Here is a 22,354-nt window from a genome sequence, read left to right as displayed (position 1 = left end):
TGGCAGCCTCAGTGTGGCTTTATTTCTGCTCTATTGGATAAATGCCTGTAAATGGAATTGCTGGATCATAAGTAGCTCTCTATTCAGTTTTGTGAGCAACTTCCATGGTGTTTTCCAAACTGCTTGAAGAATATTACATTCCTACCAACAGTTTAATAGAGTTTCCTTTGGTCGACATCTCTATCAGTATCTGTGATTGTTCGTTTTTTCAAAAGACATTGTAACAGGGGTGAGATGAATCTCGGTGTTGTTTGGATTTGCATTTCTTTTATGGAAAGAGATATGTCTATTTGTCAGTTTTCTTCTGAGAAGTTTCTTTTTATGTTTTTATCCCATATATTAACTGGGTTCTTGTTTATTTTAGGGTTTATTTTCGTTGGGTTTAATTTTTTATCTTTAAATATGGGTTATGTATGCAAACCCTTGTCTGATGCTTAGGTAGTAATAATCTTCCATTCTGTTCTCTTCTATGTATTTTGCTAACTTTTTCCTTTGCCATGAAGAAAATCTTCGGTTTGATGAAATTCTGTGGATCCAGAAAGAATGATATTACACCATTTATAAGGAAATGGAAAGACTTGGAACAAACTTAATTAAGTGAAGAAAAACAGACTCAAAGAAATATAGGCTGCCTGATTTCCCTCATTTGTTGTATTAGAATGTGCCTCTAATTCTACAAGTAAACACACTTGGAAGGTAAAGGAGAAACCATTACACTTGGACATGATAAATTATATAGGATTCTAACCATTTACACACTAAGATCTAAGGAGGATGCCCTTTGGCGAGGATCACAAAGGCTCAATAGCTATATGAATATTATCATATAAAATAATGTTCATCCAAATGATCTCCAGGAAATAGATATGTAAGGTTTTATTTATTATTTTGCTTTCTCCCTTCTGCTTTCTGTTGCGGTTGTCTATTTCTACACCTTAGGTCTTATATGTCAGTTTGGAAAGGGCAATAGGGAAGACAGACATAGTGGGACAAAGAGTCAACAAATGCAGCAGTGCAACTCAACAGACACTACATTGAAAATGAACTATACAACTTGTGGGGGAGAGAGGTTGGAAGGGAAAAACTGGGAGAACATTAGGGAAGATGTGCCACTGTTCAAAAAGAAATGTGCTCATTATCTGACTTATGTAATTGTAACAATTCTGTACATCACCTTTACTAATTAAAAATGGACTTCATAAACAGGCCACAGTAGCCATACTAATATTAGATAAAATAGGTTTTAAATTCAAGTGGTATGAAAGTAAAAAGAGACAAAGAAGGACATTAAATATCGATAAAGAGAACTATCCATCTGGGGATATAACAATTCTAAATATCAGTGCCCTGAATCCTAGAGATCACAAATTCATCAAACAAATGCGAATTGACATAAAAACATGTATACATCCAAACACATTGTTGATTGCTTGAACACATCATTCTTACTTCTGGACAGGCCATCCAGGTCAAAATTTAGCAAAAAACTTCAGAACTAAATAATTGCATTGACAAGCTATACCTAACAGATATCTACAGAATATTTTACGTAGCAGTGTCACAATATATATTTCTCTCAGCAGCCCATGGAATGTTGTCCAAAATAGATCATATCGTAGATCACAAGGAAAATATGTGAAATTCAAAAATAAAAGTTATTCCTTGTATCCTGTCAGACCACGATGGGACCAAATTAGATCTCAACATCAAAAGGCATCACAGAAAATTGCGAAACTCACAGAGACTGAATAACACATTGCTAAATCATCAATGAGTCACTGAAGAAATATGGAGGGAAGTTCCAGCGTTTATGGAATTTAGTGCAAGTTAACACACAAAATTCTACCTCCTCTGTGACACAATAGCACCGGTAATACTCAGAGGAAAATTTATAGCATTGAGTATGTGAATTTCCGTTCTTTTTGATATTTCAAATGGCTTGGAAGTAACATAAAAAATACATATACAAATATACATATATAAATATAGTGCATATATATGAAGTGTTCTGTGACTTAATCTCTAGTTCCCAGCACCTTGTCATTCTCACAAAGTGTTCATGATAAACTACTCTGAGGATCTTTGCTCTATGATGGGCATCCTTTGTACTTACTTCCCCCATTACCTTGTTCTTCATCCCTGTGAACAACTTCGGTCTACTTTCCATAGGATATATTTGTTTTCATTACATGTATTTCCTTACTGATAATAAAAGAAAAATGATGTTTGTAAAAGAAAAAGAACATTTAGGTTACAGGTTAAAAGTATCTTATCTGTCCCAATGATTCCTATGAGATAAAATATATAATATTTTATATGAAATATATAAAATTTATCATAGTAGTAAAAGTGAAAGGGAATTCTTGCCATTTAGAATGGCAAAGAATAATATCACGTCACTGTTACAACTCTCGAAGAATGCAAGGATAACTGATGGTCCCTATTATGTTCCTCCCAAAACAGTGGATCCTGAAGTATAATAGTAGACCAGCAGAAATTCTAAGTAGAAGACATGGAGCCAGAAAGAGAAAGAGAATGAATGAGAGAGAAAAAAAGACAGAGAAATATCATAATACTTAAAGTGCATAAAAGATAAACAAGAGTTGTATGAGAATATTCATACTGCTATCTTTAGACTCTAAATGTACATTTGAAGGTATCTGATGTATGATAACACATCAACATAAAATATAAATTGATTTTCACAAAAAATAAAAATGACTAAGAAGAAATTATAAATGCAAAAACAATCTTCACAGAAGCAAACTCTCAAAGATATTTCATGACTTTGAAAAGGATAAAGTGGCCGAAGCTAATATAAATTTCAAAGTATGACAATTCACAAAAATATAAAAAGAGCCGGGTGCTGTGGCTTCTACCTGAAATTCTAGCTACTCAGGAGGCTGAGATTTGAAGATCGTGGTTCAAAGCCAGCCCAACCAGGAAAGTCCATAGGATTCTCATCTCCAATAAACCACTAGAAAACTGGAAGTGGCTCTGTGGCTCAAGCGGTAGAGAGGTCGCCTTGAGCTGAAGATCATAAGGAGATTTCCCAAGCCAAGAGTTCAAGCACCATATCAGACTACAGATAGATAGATAGATAGATAGATATAGCTATTCATATTCATATATTTCATTATATAACCCAAAGCAGAAAGCAAATAATTTTTAGAATATTTTTTTAAAACACAGTCTCTCAGGAGCTGGGAAGGTCGCTCAGTGGTAGATTACTTGTCTTGCATGCATGAGGTCCTGGTTTAATTCCTCAGTACCACATAAGTAGAAAAAGACGAAAGTGGCGCTGTGGCTCAGGTGATAGCAGTAGCCTTGAGCTGAGGAACAGCACCCAGGCCCCGGAGTTCAAACGCAATGATCAACAAAATCAAAATATAAAACAAAACAAAACACAGTCTCTCACATTTGTGGCCTCAACTCTGTAATACCGCTGCTTCAGCCTAGGACTAAGATTTTAGGTGTGGACATTTATCAATACTCCTGATTCACACTTTACTTGAAGATTTTTTAATAAATATTTTGTTCTTAATTTTCCTCTTTTTAAATTCACATGCACCTATAAAAAATGGTTTTGCTATCCCAGTAACCTTCTCAGAGTACCTCCTGATGACGACTTACAAAAGGTTGTATTATATTACAACAAGGGAAACAATGCTACAAATAAAGAAAGCCAATAATTAAATATTAATGATTAATAAAATAAAAAACAAAACAATTACCAGTGTTTTCAGTATTTGATGGTGTACTACATATTAGGTTTTACTATTTTCTCATATTCCTGTATATTTAAAACTGGCTAAGATTATGATGTTCAACAAGAGTTTTATAGGCTATCCACTAAGTTATCCACTAAGATGACTATTTAGGACTCATCTCATGATTTGTATATAGCTTATATCATCATTTGTTCCTCGCTAAAATATAAAGCAAGGAAGCCTTAAAGTTTTAACATAAACTGTGTAGTTAACAAAGTCTTAACTCTTCACTTGCCTTCTTTACACAAAGACTTTGCAACTTCTCATTAGTAAAGTTTCTGAAAATGAACATACTTAGTAGAATGTCTGCTACCATCAATCTTAAATACTTTATAGAAAAGTTTTATGACCTGCCAAACAGTCCTAATTATGGCATATATAAGCAAATTCCCAAAATTAAATATATTTAAAACATTAAAACTTTTAACAAACCTTACCACTTGCTGCAGTGTCCATTAAGACAGGTGCTTGTATAGAATAATTGTATTTCTCCTCCTACACATCTCTTGAACAACAAATATCTGGACTTATTTTGTTTTTGTCATGTCAATCTTGCCTTTTTTTCTTAAATGTGTGCTTAGGTAAGAAGTACATGGTTCTAAAATTTCACGACCTACTTTTTGATGAATTGTCTAGTTTCAGAAAATCGTACTTTCTCTCAAATCTCACATATATCCAAAGGCATTAATTGTTCAGGACTTTATCACACTAGATAGATCAACTCGGGAAAAACTCAACAGAGACACTGCAGACCTTAACAATTGCATAGATCAACTATATTTAACAGAAATCTACCGAATATTTCACCCAGTAGCATCAGCATACACGTTCTTCCCAACAGCACATGGAACATTTTCCAAAATAGAACACATTTTAGGTCACAAACCAAACTTGTAAAGAAACATTGAAATATTGAAGTTATACCTTGCATTCTCCCAGATGACAAGGCAAAAATTATAAGTCAACACCTAAATCCAACAAATAAATTCCTGTAACAAGTGGAGGCTGAACAACACACTGCTGAGCCACCAGTGGGTCATGGAAGAGGTTAGAAATGAAATTCAAGTGTTCATGATATTCAACAAAAATGAACACACAAACTCCCAGCTCCTCTGGGAGAGAGCAAAGGCAGTACTCAGAGACAAGTTTATTGATTTGAGTTCCTACATCAGCTAACTGGAGAGATCTGAAACCAATAATTTAATGAGACATCAAGCATCCTTGAAAAAGAGCAGCAAGATAAAACCCAATCCAGGAGATTGAAATAAATAATCAAAATTAAATCAGAATTAAATGAATTAAAAAACAATAACAACATAGAAAGAATAAAAAAAGAGTTGTTTCTTCAAAAAAATTAACAAAATTGAGAGACGGTTAGAAATCTTATTAGAAAAACAAGAGAACACACCCAAATAAACTCAGAGAAGAGAATGGAAACATCACCACAGAAACAAACAAGATTCATAACATTATAAGGAAATACTTCTCAAAACTTTATGCTAATAAGTTCGAGAACTTTGCAGAAATAGGCCTTTTCCAAGCAAATATGGAAATGCCGAAACTGAAACAAGATGAGCAAGCCATCTTAACAGGCCCATATCAAGCCTTGAAATAAAAACAGCCATAAGAGACCTCCCATCTAAGAAAAGCCCAGGATCAGATGGCTTAACAACAGCAGAATTCTACAAGGCCTTCAACGCAGAGCTCACACCAATACTCCTCCAAATCTTCAATGAAATAGAAAGAGAAAGTTCACTACCAAACTCATTCTTTGAAGCCATAATCACCCTCATCCCAAAGAGAACTATAGACCAATTTCTTTGATGAATATTGATGCAAAACTTCTAAACAAAATTTTGGCAAATCAACTTCAGCCATTACTCCAATAAATTATACACCATGAACAAACAGGATTCAATTTCAGGGATGCAAAGCTGGTTCAATATTCACAAATCAATCAACATTATTAATCACATTAACAAGAACAAGGATAAGAACCATATGGTTATCTCAATAGATGCAGAAAAAGCATTTGACAAGATCTAACACCACTTTATGATGAAGGTTCTGGAAAAATTAGGAATCCATGAAACATTCCTCAATACAATAAAGAATGTATATGACAAACCTACAGCCACCATTATAATCAATGGTGAAAAACTAAAGCCAATTCCTTTAAAATCAGGAATGAGACAACGATGACCACTTTCTCAACTGCTCTTCAATCTAGTATTAGAATGCCTAGCTACAGCAATAATACAAGATGCTAACATAAAAGGGATCTAAATAGGGAAAGAAGAAGTAAACCTCTCTCTCTTTGCAGAGGACATGATTTGTATTTAATGAATGCCATGGACTCCGCTCCTAAATTACTCAAGATGTTCAAAACTTTGGCAAAGTAGCAGGGTATAAAATTAACCTTCAAAAATCAATGGCTTTTCTGTATGCGGACAATGAGAAAAGCGTGGCTTGAATAGGAAAGTAACTCCATTCATAATAGCCTCACAAAAAATGAAATATCTAAGAATTAACTTTACCAAAGAAGTGAAGGACCTCTATGATGAAAACTTAAAAAAAAAGAAAAAGGAAATCAAAACAGAACTTAGAAAGTGGCAAAATCACCCATGCTCCGTGATTGGAAAGATCAACATCATGAAAATGGCAATACTTCCCAAGGCTATCTACAAATTCAATGTGATACCTATTAATATTCAAACTTCATTCTTCAAGGAAATAGAACAGGCAACCCAAAAATTCACATGGAACAATAAAAGACACGGAATAGAAAAAAAACGATATTTAACAGAAAAAACAGTGCTGGAGTAATATCAATATCAAATTCCAAAATGTACTACAAAGCCATAGTAAAGAAAACAGCTTGGAACTGGCACAAGAACAAACCTCAGGACCAATGGAATGGAATTGAAAACACAGAAATGTACCTACAGACCTGTAGCCATCTAATATTCAATAAGGAATCTAAAACATAGAATAGAAGAAAGACAGCCTCTTCAGTAAATGGTGCTGGCCCATTTGGTTAACTACTTGTAGAAAACTAAAGCTAGATCCTTATATATCACCCTGCACAAGAATCAATTCCAAATGGACCAAACAACTAGGAACTCCTAGTCTGAAAAAAGTACAGGATAGAATAGGAGAAACTCTAAGTCTCCTTGTACATCCCAAAATTTTCTTAATAGAGACCCAGAAACACAACAAATCAAAAAAAGTTGGACTTATTGGATTGCATGAAATTGCAGAGCTTCTGCATGGCAAAGGACATAGCTAGCTAGCAAGATCAATAGAAAGCCCACGGATTCGGAGATCTTCATTAGCCATACAATGGACAAGGGTCTCGTGTCTAAAACATGCCCAGAACTCAAAAAAAATATGTTTTCGCAGCATTATTTACCGTTGCTAAGATATGGAACCAACCCAGATGCCCCTCAGTAGATGAATGGATCAAAAAAATGTGGTATGTATACACAATGGAATTCTTTGGCTCCATCAGAACGAATGACATTGTCCCATGTGTTAGGAAATGACAAGACTTGGAAAAAAGTATGTTAAGTAAGCCAGGCCCAAAGAAACATAGGTCTCACGGTTTCCCTTATTTCCAATAACTAGTATATGTCTGAGTCAAGCAGGAAAGGTCAGATAAGCTGATGTTAGGGAAATATACCCAAAGATAAGTATTCAAATGATTTTTCTTTAATCCAATTGTTTCTAATATATTTATAAGATGATTTCTATGTTGCTTTGTATGTCCTTCCCCTACAGTTTAACGCCTGCTTTCACTGTATTTGATGTTGGTATAATTTTTGGAGGGGAAGGGAAAAAATATCATTTAAATTGGGATACAGTTGGACCCATTGCAACAATGAGATATAGAAGTCGTTATGTCGTAAAACGAAATTTACAACGTTGTTGGGGGGGAGGATCAGGTGTCAGAGCTAGTGGGAGTTTGGGAAGGTAGAGCAAGGGGAAACAAAGTGGAGGCAACAATGCTTGATAAGAAATGTATTCATTATCTTGCACATGTTATTGTAACTCCTCTGTACAGTATTTTCACAATGAAAAGAAAGAAAATGAATTTCACTTCATATATAAAAAATGTTCTGTGCTCAATTCAGCAGGAAATACACGAACATTGGAACAAAACAGAAAAGATTAGAATGGCCCCTGTGCAAGGATGACATGCAAATTCTTGAAGTGTTCCATATTTTTACAACAGGTGCTGGAGGGTATGTGGACAAAAGGGAACCCTACTGAATCCTTGGTGGGAGTGTAAACTTGTTCAACCACTTTGGAAAGCAGTATGGAGGTTCCTCAAAAGACTCCACATAAAGCCCACCCATGACCCAGCAATCCCACTTTTGGGCACTCACCCAAATGATCACAAACAAGACCACAATAAAACTACCAGCACAACTATGTTACTGCACCATTATTTACGATAGCTAAGGTATGGAACCAATTCCGATTCCCCTCAATTGATGAATGGATCAAGATAATTTGATAGATAGATAGATAGATAGATAGATAGATAGATAGACAGATAGATAGATAGATAGATAGATAGATAGATAGATACATGCATTCTATGCCTCCATCTGAAAGAATGACATCACTCAATTTATTAAGAAATGGAAAGACTTGGAAAAAAACTTACTAAGTGAAGTAAGACAAGTCCAAAGAAACAGAGGACCCCTGGTTTCCCTTATTTTCAGTTATTCATATATGTCTGGGATAAATAAAAAAGGTCAAAAGCTATGTACCTATGACTAGATAAGATGATGTTAAGGGAAATGTACTCCAAGATATTGACACAAGTGGTTTTTTCATTCTTGCTATTGTTTTTAATGGACTTACAATGTATGATGTGATATTTTTGTTTCTTTATATGTTCCTCCCCCACTTTATAACACCTGTTTTCACTGGATTTGAAGTTGGTGCACCAATATCTTATATATACACTTCTCTAATTTGGGGAGGGGAAAGGAAAAAACACAATACTTAAATAGGGATACAGGTTGACCCATTGTAACAATGAGATGCACAAGACACTATGATGAAAAATGAAGTTTATATTTAGGCGGGGCATGGGAGACAGGGAGGAGAGGGTACTTGTGGAGGTTAGAGAGAAAGGATGGTGGGGGAAAATAAAGGAGGAGGTAACAAGGCTTGTTAGGAAATGTACTCATTAACTTTCTCATGTAAATGTGAGCCCTGTGAACAGTACTTTTACAATAAAAATGTATGAAAATGATCTGAGAAGGAAAAGTTTATTTTCCCTATATAATATCGTTAACAAAGAAATTAATGCAAAACACTGACATGAAAGTATTTTGAAAAAGTGTGTGTGTGTGTGTGTGTGTGTGTGTGTGCACACGCGCGAGCCCGCGCACATGTGAGTACTCGTGCATTTGTGTTGGCATGCTCAGAGTTTGGATTCAGGACTTCAAGGCCTTGCTAGGCATTTCCTCTCTAGATTGATGAGGTACTATAAAAGCTACATCACCATTCCTGGCTCTTTGGTAGTTCATTAGAAGTTTTGAAAAATAATGAATTTTCTTTCTTTTGCTCTGATTGTCTTCCAACTGTTATCCACAGATCTGGCGCTCCAGAGTAGATATCCCAAGTAGTCAGGATTACAGGTGTGGCCATCCAGCACAAGGCTTTAAAAATAAATTTAAAAGTAGAAAAATATTTACTTCACGGGATCCTGTTTTATTATCTACTAATTTTAAAGCATTTTGGACTGATTATATGTAAATTCATTTTGCTTCTGGATTCTTAAAAAATGTAAGTGATGATATTTGAAAGTTTTATTACTTTTTAAAAAGGAAACGAACTGTGGTACAGAAGAAATTTGCCCCTCTTTGGACCTCAATTTGTGCTCTCAGTTCTGTGCATGATAAGCCAATGCCACCAAAACAATCTGGGTTGAAGACATAATGTGACAGAAAAAAAATCACGATGGACATTGCTATGCTATTATTAATTGGACAACATGAATATTGAATTGAGAGTGTAAGAGAATGGAGAGATTTTACTTATCATTTTGTATTGCTGAAAGACTGTTGGAAACTTTGACTCATTTCTCTCCTTTGTGTGTCTTTGGGCCATATAATTCGTGCCTTTAATTACAATTTTCCCAACATTAAAATGGTAATAACATTAGCATTAAAGCAAATTTTATCTTAAGAATTAAGAAATAAAACTTGTGAAATACTTAACATAAAATTCTATGAATGAGCTTTGAGTTTAGCCAGCAGTTTTTTAAAATACTAAATAGAATGCAATAAGTATTACAGAAACCATTACATGTAGTGAGCAACCAGATGTAATGTTATCTATTGACCATGCTCTGCTTCAAAGGAAACCAGATGGATAACTTCTCATGCTGTACATCAAATTGATTATCTTATGTCTTGGTAGTTTAAAAATATCAGGGACAGAATCATGAAGGAATGTTGTAGATTGAGGTTAAGTCCATATGAAAATGTACAAACTTGATAAAACATACACGTATCTCAGCAGTTTATTGTTTTTTACATCATTTAAGTTACATTGTAAAGATAGGGAAAACCTAGCAGAATGAATTCTCTTTTTGATATATTTTCATAGGTCCTAAGAAGGATGAACTCTTTCCTCACTCTTGTAGAGGCATCATCAGATGAGAGGAAATGTATTTTTTTATTTGCTTCCTTCCATTTATTCTTCAGTTTGAAATCTGAACTACATGAGACTGAAAGAAGCTAAGGAAAATTAGACTTGCAGGCTTTGGAAAGAGCAATCAATGTAAAATAAATAAAATACGTATAGCCTTGTAAAAGGTATAACTAAATTGAGTTACCTAGTCTCAAGCATAAACAGAAAACGATTTAAGCAATATCATGTTATTAAAAATTGAAAAATGTTAGGAGTTTAATTATTTTCCTTTCTACTACACTGATTTAATTATTGATTTTGTATAGAGAGATTAAAGATGAGATTAACAAGAAATGATTAAAAATGGACAAAAGTTCTGAATAGACCTGTTTTCCAAAAATCCCTGAAAATCACCAGTGGGTTTACAAAGTTGGGTTTAATACCACTTTTATGTTGGCTTAATGCTTTGTGAAAAGAAGTCATTATAGAGAAATGCAATTCAAAATTACTATGATATTACTTCATAACTATTAAAATCAAAGGAGCCAGGTGTGATGGTAAAGGCTAGTAAGTCCAAGCAGTTAGGAGGTTGGAGTAAGGATTTGAGTCTAAGGCCAGTCTGGGGTACTGCACATCGTAAAAACCTTCCTTTATAAAAACTCAAAAGGTAATATTGTTGGTGAGAGTGTAGAGAAATAAAATTTTCTTCACTCTTGTTCATAATTCAGGTTAGTATTCTCATTGTAGAAAGTAGTGTGCAGTTTTCTAAAGAAATGCAAAGTTGAAATCTCATCTGACCCACCAATCATATGATTATTTCTGTATAAGTAACTCTTAAGTATATCTGTATTTCATTGTTATTCACATTATTCACAACAACAGCCAATTTATAAATCGAAGTTAACATTTCAACAACAGACTAATAAAACAACTGTGGTACATGAACAAATATATTTTTCTGTTTCATCTTTTAAATAGCAAAATACTTCTCCCATTAGCCACAACTTACAATCACTTGAAAGATGTATTTTAAATGAAGAAAAACATTGTCTTCTGATCTTTGTAAACACACACACACACACACACACACACATACACACACACACACACACACACACACACACACACACACACACACCCCAACCTCAAACATCAAGAGAGAAATTTTTTAAAAAGTAAAGCAAACGCGAATTGCTGAGGCGTTTAGTTTACAATGTAAAAGGTAGTAGATAGACGGGATGACCAAGTATAGAGTTGAAATGTACAACATGAGGATACAGGAGACAACACTGGCCTTACATGGGAATGAAGCTAAGTAAGTCGGAGTTGTTCTTCCTACTTTGGGTTGCTCTTTTAGTTGTTCTTCCTTCAGTAATGGATAAGATGAACGTATTTCTTTAAATATACCTGCCTGCAGAAATACTAACAAACAATATAGCAATAATGTTGTATGCTCAGCACAGCACAAAATGTCAAATTAAAATACATGCGATTATCTTTGATGTAAACTATTACAAATAAGGGAAAGCATGGGACCTTTGGTTCATTAAGTCTGGCTTACTTCACTTATATTTTTTCCAATATTTTCCATTTTCTTTCAAATGAGGTGATATCATTCTTTCCGATGGAAGCATAGTATTCCACGTGTGTGTATGTGTATGTGTGAATGTGTGTGTGTGTGTGTGTGTGTGTGTGTGTGTGTGTGTGTGTGTCACATTTTCTTGATCCATTCATCTACTGAGGGTCAACTGGGTTGATTCCATATCTTAGCTATGGTAAATAATACTGTGATAAACATAATTGTGTTGGTAGCTTTAGTGAGGCATTGTTTGTGGTCACTTGGGTAAATGCCTAGAAGTGGGATTACTGGGTAATAGGGAGAGCATTATTTTGTACATCAAGGATAATCTTAGTAGATGAGCAGAATAGTTCAATAGCTATGTACATATGACCATATAAGGTGATTCCAAGTGAAGTGAAATCCAAGACATGTTCTTTGTTGTTGTGGTTCTTAATGTATTTTGTGATTTCTTTTTATCCTTTTGTGTTTTCCCCACCTATAGTTTATCCCATGTAGTCACTGTATTTGATTTGATACCTGGATATTGTAAAAATGTTGATCTGAACAAGGGAAAGGAAAGGGGAAAAAAACAAAATGGTGAGACAAAAGGGGAACCTATGCAACAGTAATATTCACAAGACAATATGTTGGACATAATCTTCCGGGTTGTGTTGAGAGGGAAGAGGGAAAAATGGGGGAAAAGATAACAAGTGAGAAAAGAAATGAATTCATTACCTTACTTACATAACTATAACCCCTCTGTACATTAACTTGACAATAAAATTTAAATTAAAAATAAAATAAAATACATGAGAGCAGCAATACAGGAGATGGGAGTGGGGGAAATACTGTACTATACAAAGAAGAGTAGAAAGCTATGAGAGCAGTAAATTTACTTTAACATAGAAAGCAATAAACTAGCATACATATTTTCAGATGTCAGTCACTAAAAATGGAAAACAAAATGCACAATCAGTAGACCAAGAAAGATAAAATAGAAAACTATACAATTAAGGTGAAAGAGTGACTTGGATCAAGAATATAAAATGACACAATTAGGAAACAAATAACAAGCTGGTAAGTTTTAAAAATATTGCCCATAATTATATTAAAATATTTTTACATCACAATTTGTTAGAACTATAATTCAATTTAATAGTATATCATTTTAATAATAGGTTACTTAAAATTTAAACAAATAATATATCATTATTGTTTCATTTCTGTGAATTAATGTAATAATTCAAAGTGTATCCTACACTTAGCGCTCATCTTAACATCAAATCATAAATTATTGCACATGACTCTTCGTATTAGGTGGGAGGGTTCAGCACTATGGTAAAATTCACACTACACAGTACACGAGGGTATGACTCCTCTCATATCACTAAAGTTATGGAAATTTGATTTCTACATGCATGTTAAATTCCTGTCTAGGTGACATTTATGAAATTATATACAATTATATAAATGAGGAGTATTTCAGATGATACTTAAAAGTCATATTCATTAATTAAATTTTTATTATTTTGAACCAAATAAATATTTATAGAGAGACTGAATTTCTGAGTAGATGATGGTGTATGTGTGCCACAGTATACATTGTTTCTACAATTTGAATTAATTTTTCATAAGGGGTTAAATGTATAATATTGGATATATGAAAGTAAACTGAATGTTTATTCCATTAATCCTTTGCCACTTGTCTAATCCCAATATAAATTATCCATGTGTTTGAAGTAATGAAATTAACAACAGATATAAGGCAGGTGAATCAGTCTGTAGTAGACAAGTATTTTCCCCCTAATTTTGATAGTTAGTCCTCTTGTACACGACGGAATATTCTTGGGAAAAGGTGCTCCAGGCCGATCACAACAGCAGAATATTATGGTTTGATCTATCAAAAGAGAAGGAAGAAAGGGGAACCTTCCTTCCAAAAGTCTGCTCCAACGGATATGATCTGTTTATGGTGGTGACTTGGAAATGAACATTTTTCACAGTCAACCTTGAAAAGCCACCTTGATAGATCATTTCTGTAAGTGGTTAAACAGGATCATTTAAGTCTTTGCAAGGAAGCCAGATTGCCTCATTTTGTGACAATTAAAACAGCAATTTAGTCAGCTATTCTTTGTACCCTTAGGAGAAAAACCCCTTGACTCTAAGCCAGGGAATCACTGGGGCCCAGAGAAGCTACTGCATTGAATAGTAATCCTAGACCTCTTAAAAACAAAAACAAACAAAACCAAAAAAACCAACAACAAACCCACAAAACAAAACAGAACAACAACAACCACAAAATTCCAGTAAGCACAGCCAAGCAGTGCTGCCATCACAGCGTACATGAAGTCAAGCAAAAAAAACAGAAGCTCAGAGTCATGTATCAGATAACTAAATATTTTTATGAGGAAGACTGAAATGAGACTCTAGAGAGAGGGTCTGAAAAATTAATCAGAGAGACTAAAATTGGACACTCAATGATTAAAAATAGAATTCCTTGTAGAACAAGTAAATCATAAAAAGCGTGTGTATGTAAGAACAAGACAACAGACCAAATTCCAGAAATGCACATTTTCTTAGAGGTCAGTTAATGAATTATCAATGGAAATCTTTGAATTCTTAAATATTTGACCATTTGTGAGTAAAGGCCAATTGCTGAAGAGAAAGAAAATGTCATCACTCTGTTAGGAGGTCCAATATCAAATTAAGAATAATCAAGTACATATTTGTAATAAAAAGAGAAAAATATCTTTCCAAATGAGGGTTCATTTGTTTTGATGTAACAGTTCTTGATTCATGTGCTAGCCATTACCATACAATTGATCCAGTCTCATAGCTGAATTGATATTTAGTGCAGTATTCTCACATGAAGGTAAAGAGAAAATTTACAACTGTCTGATGAAATAAGTTGAGAGTGAAGTGTTCTAATAGTGATATCTGAGGTTTAGACACAGTGAACAGGTGGGTTTTATTTTCTAAAAATCCCCCATTTTTAGCCTGGTGCCATTGGATCCCAGCTGTAATCATAGCTACTGAGGAAGCTGAGATCTGAGGATTGTCGTTCGAAGCCAGCATTGGTAGGAAAGTCCCTGAGACTCTTATCTCCATTTTACTACAAGAAAACCAGAAGTGGCACTGTGGCTCAAAAAGTAGAGCACTCACCTTGTGTTGAAGATCTCAGAGACAGTGCCCAAGCCCAGACTTCAAGCTCCTCGACAAACAATAACAAAAAAAATCTCCCTTTTCATGGACTGCCTACATCTTTTCCTAATATTCAACAAACAGGCCATTTTATCACCCACTACATTTAAGTCCTATCCTAGCTACTGTAATACAATGAATTGGTACCATATGTCAAAAGTTTCATCTTTGCAAAAACAAGTAATAGTAGTGGTATTTTTTTTCCAGTCCTTAACTTTGGGCCTGGGCCCTGAACATGGTTATGCTGGTAGCTTTAATGTGAGCTTGTTTGTTATTTATTGGATTACTGCCCATGAAGGGAATTACGTGGTCATATGTGAGATCTATATTTAGTCTTTTGAAGAAACTCCATACTGCATTCCAGAGTGGTTTAACAACTTTAATTTCCCACCATCAACGTAATAGAGTTCCCATTTGGCTATATCCACGCCAGCTTATGCTATTGTAAGTTTTCTTGATAATGGCCATTCTAACTGGGATGAGGTAGAATTATAGTTCTCTTTCTTTGGTGAGTTCCTCTCTGATTTTGGAATGAGTCTAATTCCAGCTTCATAGAATGTTTAATAATTCAATTTACCTTTCTATTCCATTGAAGACTTAGATCTGTGTATTGTAAGTTCTTTGCAGGCCTTAATTTCATGGTATATTCATTGAGTCCTAGATTTTTCCAATATGGGAAGTAGTTTATTGACATTTCATTTTCATTACTTCTTGTGTGTCACTTCTTGGTTCAGATAGAGTACAGGAAAGCATTAATTTCTCTAGGATTCTCCAGGTGATTGACATAAGGTTTTCAAAGTACGCTCTTATAACGTTCTCAATTTTGCTTATTTCTGTTGTGATATCTCATTTTTGTCTCTAATTTTCTCTATTTGGGTGAGTTCTCTTATTCTATTTTGGATTTTATATTATGAAGGTGATATACAGATGGGTGGGTTACAGTTACATAAGTAATGAGTACATTTTTAACAGTGTTAACTTTCCTCATTTTCTCCTGCTTCCTCCAACCCCGACAACCCACTCTCCCAAAGTTGTAAAGTTCATTTCTAACATAGTGTCTAGTGTATAGCACTGTTGTTTGGTTAAACTTTTTCCCGCAATTTCTGTGATTTCCCTTCCCTTCCCTAAATCGTATTAACTTATGTATAAGAGAAAGGATACAGAAATCAAAAACAGTGAATACCAAAGGGTAAAACTAAATATACATAACTAAAAACAGTTCACTATAAAATCATCTTGTATACATTTTTGGAACTCATTTCTATAAGCATCATTTTATATGGTGATATGCATATAGCTATTAGAGCTACTGGGATCTTTTCTAAGAATGTCGTAAACATATTCTAGTTTTTCCAAATTAATAAAAACATGTACTCTTATGATTCTTTGGGGCTGGCTTGTTAAACTTATCATGTTTTTAAGTCTTTCCATTTCCTAACAAATGGGGCAATGTCATTCATTCTGATGGAAGCATAGAGTTTTGTTGTGAATATATACGAAATTTTTTTTGATCCATCATTGCTGCGTCATAGATGAGCACTATTGAGGAATCTCTGTACTTCTTCACAGATTATTTGAAAAAGTTTAAATTTCCACCAATAGTGTAGTAATGTTCCATTTTGGCCACATCCCCACAAGCCCAGCATCTGTTATTATTAGTTTTCTCATAGGGGTCATTCTAACTGGGTTGGGGTGGAATCTCAACGTTGCCTTGATTTGCATTTTTATGGCCAGAAATGTTGCATATTTTTTCATGTGTCTATTGGCCATTCATATTTCTTCTTCAATTAGGTTCCTCTTTAAATCTTTATCCCACTTATTAAGAGGGTTGTTGTTTCTGTGAGGATTTGTTTTTTTGGGGGGGGTTAACTTTTGGGGCTTTAAATGTATTTGAGAACCATTATCTGTTGCAGAGCATGTAAAGATCTTTATCTGCTGGCTTTCTATTTATCTATCTATATAATTTCTCTTCTTATATTTGGGAAGGGACTCTCAAGTCTGTTAAGTTATTGAAAGATACAATTCTGTTTTGTTGATTCTTTTTAAGTTTTATTTTGTCTCTATTTAGTTATTTTTTACTTAATTTTTATTTGTTTCTGTCTACTGCTTTGGGTTTTGTATTGTTCCTGTTTTCAAGGAGCTTGTGGTACATAATAAAATATTCATTTGAGATACCCCAATTACTTGATGTAGGCACTCAGAGCTATAAATTTTCCTCTAAGTACTGCATTTATTGTATACCAGAGGAGCTGGTATTTTGTGACTTCCTTTTTGTTAAATTCCCCAAAATTCCAGATTTCTATTCTAATCTCTTCAGTGTCCGACTGGTCATTCAGCATCGTGTGCTTATCTTAATGGGTTTGAGAATTTTTTTGCTTAAGCTATGTAATTCTAAGTTTATTCTGTTGTGGTCTGACAAGATATGAGAATTCAAATAATTTTTCTTTGAATTTGGACAGAATTTATGTGTGAAATAGGATATGTTCTATTTTGGAGAATCTTCCATGAGCTGCTGTCAAAAATGTATATTCTGATATATATTCTGTAGATGTCTGTTAGGGCTAGGTTGTCAATGTAATTCTTTAGGTCTTCAGTTTGTTGGTTGAGTTTTTCCTGGATAGGTCATCCATGGATGACAATGATGTGTTGAGATTTGTTTTCAGGTTAAGTAGTATTTGGTTGATGAAGTGGGGTGCTCCAGGATTCAGGGCTAACGGAGTTGCATTTATTAATATGTAATGTCTATTCCTACTAATTTCAATTTGAATTTTATTTTATCTTATGCTAGCAATTCAACTGTGGTCTGTTTATGGTGTCCATTTGCTTGAAAATTTTACTTACAATCTTTCAGTTTGAGTATGGGTTTGTTTTTGTTAATAAAATGTGTCTCTTGTAGGAAGTAGATGGATGTGTCTTGTTTTTTAATACTGCTATCTTATCTATGTCTTCTATTTGGAAATTTAAGTTCAGTGATATTGAGAGGTAAGACTGTGAAATATCTGATACATCCTGCTATGTTATACACCTGCTCTTAAGAGCTATGACTCATCTACTTACTCTTAATATATTTACCTTATTCTTTGGTAGGGAGCATTGTATATAACCAGTTACTGTTCTTGATCTTCTCAATGTAAGATATATTTCATTAACTCCTGCTGAGTTGGTGGAGATACATGTTTTCAAATTTTCTTTGTCATGAAATATTTTTATATATCCTTTAAACGTAAAGGAGATTTTTGCTTGGTACCATGTTCACGTTTGGTAGTTGTTTGCCTTTATGTTTGACATGTATCATGCCAAGCTCTGTTTTTACCATATCAGCTAAGAAATCTATATTTATTCTGATTGTATATCCTTCTTAAATAATCAATCTTTTCACTATGGCAGGTTTAAAAATGCTTTCCTTGATCTTTAATGATCTTCTAATGGATTATGATGTGGTGGTGAGCTGTTCTGTTCTGGAATTCTCTGTTTGGTGTTCGAAAAGCTTCTCTTCTCTGAATGAGCTTCTTTGGATGTTTGGCCTGATCTCTGCAAGAATTCTGTAATATGTTTCCCATGCATTTAGTTTCTTGCTCTTCTCCTTCTTGAACCTATCTCCCCCAAATTTGATCTTCTGAGTCTTGAAGTTCTGGCAAGATCACTTCTTATTTCTTGGATTTGTTCTAAGTGATTATTTCCTCTTTCCTATTAGACCTATTCTGTCTTTGACCCTTGAGATTATCTTCTATGTCATCTATTTCCTGTGGTTACTTTCTACTTTGTTTTTGATTTCCCTGTCTTCTAATTGGTCATTTTTCAGAGCTTCTATGTCTTTATTAAAGCTTTGTTTTAGGTCTTGTATGGACTTTCTTTACATCTTTTCTTTGAGTGGAGGAGTTGGGAGGGTTGTTTTATCATATGTGTCTTCTCTTATATCTTTTTTTTTGGGGGGGGTCCAGTCATGGGGCCTTAACTCTGGGCCTAGGCTCTGTCCCTCAGCTCTTCAGCTCATGGCTAGCACTCTACCACTTGAGCCTCAGCGCCACTTCTGGCTTTTTTCTTTTTTGCTTCGGTGGTGCTGAGGAATCAAACCCAGGGCCTCATGTATGCTAGGCAAGCGCTCTACCACTGAGCCACCTTCCTAGCCATTCTTTTATATTTTTTAAGTAGGCATCCATTTTTTCCTTGGACTCTCTTGACTTCCAGAATTTATTCAACATTTTGTTTGTAGTCTCCATGAATTATTTTCCATGAATTAGTTTACTAATCTTTGGTTGGTCTCATCTTGTTCACAAATTTTCTTGTAGAGGTTTTGTATCTTTTCATTAATCACATTGTTTAGCAGTATTTGTAATGTATTTTGAAAACTATCTTCTATGTTCTTGATTGGGTATTCTAGTGCCTGGTTATTTATTGTGAATTATACTACCTTGACATCACTTTTCTTGTATTTTTCTGAATCGTTCTCATCCATTTGGAGGATTTATTTTAAGGGATCTACGATATTAATAGGTGATTCTCTATGTTCTTTGTTGATTTGCAAGGTGTTGATTTGATATTCTGTTGTGATTTGTTTTTCTGGAATTAGGTTTTTGTATAGACCATTAAGTGTAGGAATAGAAATCAGTGTGATGTTAATACTTGTGGTTCCAGTGACAGTTCTGACTGTCAGTGCTATGGTGAATTGTGTCTGTGTTTGGATGGGCTGTCACTGCTCCTACTTTTTTCCCATGTGGCATTTTTATTTCCACACTTCAGCTGTGCTTTTCAATATATTGGCCAACACAGTCACTGCAATCACCTGCCTGCCTGGTCACCTTTTCATAGATTTCTGTTTTCTTGTGAAGACAATATAAAATCTTCTTTTGAGTTGTGTATCTATATATAATTATAGCTGACTTGATGTGATCCTCTATAAGTGGAGTACCTGGTAGGACCCCAAATCTCTGTTTCACTAGAGAAAACTAGAGTGGTTTTTTTGTTATTATTCCATTGTTTTTCCTCTTCCTCAGATTTATTTTATATATTGTTGATTTTTTCAGGTAATTTAGGATTGTGATTTTTGTATCAGATTATTTTTGTTTTGCTCTTTGTGTTGCTGTGAAATAGTGATTTCAGGCTTGTTTGAAGAGAGAGAAAGAATATGAAATGTTTGTTACTACATTCAAAGAAAGAGAGTAGGCATTTTAAACTATTTGCTACAGGTAAGAATTGTGTTAAAAATTTTTTCCACATCTTTCTGTCGTCAGAAATTTCAAGTATGTAGCAGATGCTATGAGTATGCCTTAAAAGATACCTTATGAATAAAGTTGTTATATAATTGTTGGCTTTGATTTACATTAAAACTAGCATGTCATTCTCTATGTCCATCTAACGTCAAGTGTCTTTAACTGGTCTGTATATAAATATGTAAGCAACTACACAGGAGATTTGAGAATTCATCTGAGGGATTCAGTCTAGCTCAGATCCTGCCTAGACCATCCTGCGTCCACCATGGAAACTGGACTGCTGTCTGACTCCATCACACACAGCTGATTTATGGTATAAGACTGCTTTATATTTACAAATTTTAAGACTCTTGTGGAACATTCTCTGTAAACCTTACACAGCCTGACCTGAAAAAGCCAGCTATGTTGTTTTGCTATTGAAACATGTGTAAAGCCTCTTGTAAGAAAGTCTCTTGCAAACTTTGATTTTCAGATTTCACAGGCATCCAAGCTATGCTAAAACTGTCATCCCATCTATTGAGTTGTGTCATTGCAGTGTTCTGGCAAGTACTTGTTGATCAATTCTTGACAGGGTGCATGTAAGCTATCCTTGTTCCCATTGATCTCCTTGTTGATTTAATTAGAAATATTAAAGGGTTTTGTGGCAAAGATTGCAGTTCAAACCAGCCCGGCAGAAAAATCCCTCTGATACTCTATCTCCCAGGTAACCAGCAAAGAGCAGTCTGGAAGCTGGCTCAAAAATTAACCATCAAAACGCTAAATAGGGCCCTCCGTCTCAACGTTGTAGGACACTAGCCTCGAGCAGAATTGCTCAGGGAAAATGCTCAGGCTTTGAGTTCAAAACTCAGATCCCAGCCACAAGCACCTAGACCACCTGACAAGGTGGAAAAAAGTAAGAGGAGAGGATGTCACATCAGCCACTTTGTGCCTGCCCTTTCAAAATTAACCAGAGACAGGAGGTCAATAGAAACAAGTTGAGAAGCTTGTCCATCTAATGTCCATATCTGTGTAACTTCTAACTGGACAGGAATTTATATTCTTGCCTTTGTTACCTGCTATTGATAGGAAATTATCAAGCTCTCTCACCAGGCCATTATCTACTCCAATTCAGCTCTGGCTTCTGACTGGTTTTCGACTCATGATCCAAATGTAATTTTTTCTGGCTTGTGTCCATGGTGTGTTTTCCTGTGTCACTCGTATCTAGTCCTGCCACCATGTCAGCCGATTGCCTGATCTCAGAATTTTCAACTTTCTCTCTAACAGGATAACAGCCCTCACTTAGACCTGGGACCAAGTCAAGGCCATCCTATTACTGCAGGCAACCAAATGCTTTGGCTTGGACCCAGCGCAGACCTGGACCTGAAGGTCCCAGCCCCAATGACTCCTCAACATTCCCATGCCAGCAGGAGTTTGCCAGAAATGACAACAATGACCTCAACATTTTATACTCCAGGGTTCAAAACCATTGGAATCTGCTTTGTTCTCATAACTTAATGATACTCCACTCTCAGCCCAATTCTTTTTATGTTTCCAAAGATCCTATATGAAGAATAGCCTCTCCCCTCTTGGCCCTATCATTTTATGTATCTAAAGATGGAATATGAGGGATTGACCCCCATCCTTTTGTCCTAGGCCCATACAGATTCCAGGCAAAATTCCAGGTATGTGTGAATTCCTTTGAAGTGAAGGCAGGGCAGCCCACAGAGGCCTAGCTGTAAATATTCCATTGTGGGCCCAACTGAAAGGCCCCCACCTTCTTTGACCTAGGGGTTTTTCAATAACCACTCCTTGCTCAGACCTCCTATAAAAACACAAATCCTGTACCAGCTCCCTCACACAACCTTCAAACCCTTTGGAATGGCTGTGCCTCTCGCCGTTCCTTAATAAACAATCTTCTCCCATTGATGATTGAGTCTGTCCTATACCTTTTCCATTTTCCTCCAATTTCTTAATAAGGTCAG

The 22,354-nt window shown here is 35.0% G+C and overlaps 1 non-coding gene across 1 annotated transcript; it reads left to right on the top strand.

Annotated features, from left to right (window-relative positions):
* Positions 1 to 7,886: 7,886 nt before the first annotated feature.
* On the top strand, positions 7,887 to 7,997 carry LOC138818107 (U6 spliceosomal RNA). Its single transcript, XR_011368980.1, has one exon. It is a non-coding gene; the product is annotated as a U6 spliceosomal RNA (small nuclear RNA).
* The last annotated feature ends 14,357 nt before the right edge of the window (positions 7,998 to 22,354 follow it).

The sequence above is a fragment of the Dipodomys merriami genome, unplaced genomic scaffold (genome assembly GCF_024711535.1).
Source record: "Dipodomys merriami isolate MVZ:Mamm:240054 unplaced genomic scaffold, mDipMer1.0.p SCAF_711, whole genome shotgun sequence".
NCBI lineage: Eukaryota > Metazoa > Chordata > Mammalia > Rodentia > Heteromyidae > Dipodomys > Dipodomys merriami.
This window is presented reverse-complemented; position numbering and strand designations above follow the sequence as displayed.